The following is a 2,937-nucleotide window of genomic DNA, read 5'->3' on the forward strand; positions in this document are numbered from 1 at the left end:
ATTTTTAGTATATATAGGAATCACCAGGATACTATTTATGCTTGATCTTGTAATGGTATGTTATTAAATATTATGTATATCTTATGTCACAAATATAAGCTTCCACTTGGTTAATTCCATTTCTTTTTAAATATAAAACTATCCATTAATTTTGCAGTTGTAATTGTTTGCAAATGTTTTCTTTACCTCTACCAACAAGTTTTAACATGAATCTGTTTTCTCTCTACTGTATTTTGATATGTTTCATATAATAATTTGTATACTTTTTTACCTAAATGTACAAAGGAATTAGAGCATAATTTTTTTAAAAAATAATTGATCTTTCCCTTGTGTATTATCTGCACCACACAGCAAAGAACAAAAAATAAAATTTGATTAACATACTATAACTCTGAAACATGAGTGTAAGCAAAGACTCCTAGACTTTACAATCTCCTCACTTATTAAAAAATAAATACACCCTTTTAAAAGCACTCAGTGGGCCTTTTGCTGATGACCCGCTGAGCCGTTTAAAAAAAAAAAAAAAAAAAAAAGAAAGGGCAGAGTGAAAACACCGCTTTTGGGTGAAGCAGCAGCTTATTGTGTTGTTTTGCTTCAATTGGTGGTGTGACAAGGTGTAAAAGAAAATAAATAAATAAATAAATAAATAAAATCTCTTCTCAGGCTTCTATGTTTAGAGGTAAGATTAGGACATGCAAGTTTTATCTTCTAATTTCTCTGTGATATGCACAAACTAGCTGCAGATTCCATTATTTCTACATCATTTTCTTCTTTTCCTTTAGGAATCCTCCCAAAGCTATACTGGGAAATGGCATTTGAAATGGTAGCATAAATCATGGGAATTTAAAAAATATTATGCTTTTAAATTTTGTGAACAATCATGCTCTTTAATTTCTCTGAAAGAAATCTTTCATAATCTAACATTTTTCACCTTAATTGCAACAGAAACATTTTTTTTTAATTTGTTATTTCTTTTATATTGGTTATGGAGTTTTGTTCCACTTCTTAGTTTATTTTTATTTGATAGAAGTATACTTAGGACATCTTCTGTATTACTATAAAATATTGGTTTAGTTTTTTATTTTCTCTATATATCAAAAGGAAATATTTTCAATTCTCTTTCCAGAACATTATGTTCAGTGCCAGGTGGTACTGTTATTCTATTTTCTTTAAGATCGTCTATTATCTTATTCTGGTATGAAGGAATAGCAGACAGCAGCAGGAAGTAAATTTATGTCTCTTTTTTATAACTCCAATTAAACTTTGCATCATCCCCATTTTATCCAGGCCATGATTGAAGTCATAGAACATTTCTTCAGAATTGGGATCATTCCCTAGTGGAGGCTGAGTCGCCCTAAAAGACCTCATTGTGTAGCCTCAATTTTTTTTCCCCACATTTCTGTGCATGTAAGCTTTCATTTAATCTACTCTAGTGGGGAAAAAAAACTTTAATAAATTGCTAATTCTACCAATATATCTAGGGATTAAACTTTATTCATCTGCATAAAAGCCACATTACCTCATGGAACCTATTTTTATTGACAAGCCATGACACCTCATCTATTTGTCAATGGATTATTAGGAACTGGGGATGAATACAAGGGCCTAATTTGATTTTAACTAAACAATTTGGATATTACAGAATACTTTTTAATTCTTATCATTTGAAGTTGCAATTTTTCATTCACTTCCAAAATGCTTGAATATCCTTTGTTATACCAAATTTTTATTTTTAGTTGAGGTCCCAGCAGTTTAGTTGAAAGTCCTAATCCAGAATGGTTCACATCTAGCCACAAACACAAGAAATGATGGGAAAAAAATAAAACCCTAAATATTTTACATCTACAGATGTTCTCAAAAGAAAGAAAAATAAGGAAAACCAAACATACAGAAGAAAATGTCATGAAAATCCTGGGTGGGAAGCAAGAGTTTCAAAGTGCTGACTTATAAGATACTGACTCAAGTATAGGATCCAAGGAGTAATGGTTGAAGTTTGCATATTCACTGGAAAGAGATTTAGTTTGAGTTGAGTTCACATGAGTTCTATGAGCTAGACCTAAGCCCAGAGTAGGAATCCAGCAACCCCAAGATGAACCTATTCATTATTTAAAAAAAAAAAAAAAAAAAAAGCTAGGAATAATCATGTCCACTCAAGGAAACCTCAGTTTCTTGCTCTTTATCTCTTCTTTCTCACTTTTCTTCCTCACTGGGTAGTCTGAGTTTTATTTTTGCTTCTTTCTTTCTTCTTTTTATTTACAACCCACCTAAAAGCAAAACAACGATTTAAATATTTTCTTCCTTTAAGTACCAGAAGCTCAACATTCAGAAAACAAAGATCATGGCATCCGGTCCCATCACTTCATGGCAAATAGATGGGGAAACAGTGGAAACAGTGTCAGACTTTATTTTTCTGGGCTCCAAAATCACTGCAGATGGTGATTGCAGCAATGAAATTAAAAGACTCTTACTCCTCGGAAGGAAAGTTATGACCAACCTAGACAGCATATTCTAAAGCACAGACATGACTTTGCCAACAAAGGTCCATCTCATCAAGGCTATGGTTTTTCCAGTGGTCATGTATGGGTGTGAGAGTTGGACTATAAAGAAAGCTGAGCACTGAAGAATTGATGCTTTTGAACTGTGGTGTTGGAGAAGATTCTTGAGAGTCCCCTGGCCTGCAAGGAGATCAACCAGTCCATCCTGAAGGAGATCAGTCCTGTTTGTTTATTGGAAGGACTGATATTGAAGCTGAAACTCCAATACTTTGGCCACCTGATGCTAAGAGCTGACTCATTTGAAAAGACCCTGATGCTGGGAAAGATTGAGGGCAGGAGGAGAAGTGGATGACAGAGGATGAGATGGTTGTATGGCATCACCAACTCGATGGACATGGGTTTGTGTGGACTCCGGGAGTTGGTGATAGACAGGGAAGCCTGG

General features: G+C 33.9%; 1 non-coding gene across 1 annotated transcript; it reads left to right on the forward strand.

Annotated features, from left to right (window-relative positions):
- Window positions 1–458: 458 nt before the first annotated feature.
- Window positions 459–615, forward strand: LOC112586300. The gene has a single exon (XR_003110766.3). It is a non-coding gene; the product is annotated as a small nucleolar RNA SNORA21 (small nucleolar RNA).
- The last annotated feature ends 2,322 nt before the right edge of the window (window positions 616–2,937 follow it).

The sequence above is a fragment of the Bubalus bubalis genome, chromosome 7, assembly GCF_019923935.1.
Source record: "Bubalus bubalis isolate 160015118507 breed Murrah chromosome 7, NDDB_SH_1, whole genome shotgun sequence".
NCBI classification, from domain to species: domain Eukaryota; kingdom Metazoa; phylum Chordata; class Mammalia; order Artiodactyla; family Bovidae; genus Bubalus; species Bubalus bubalis.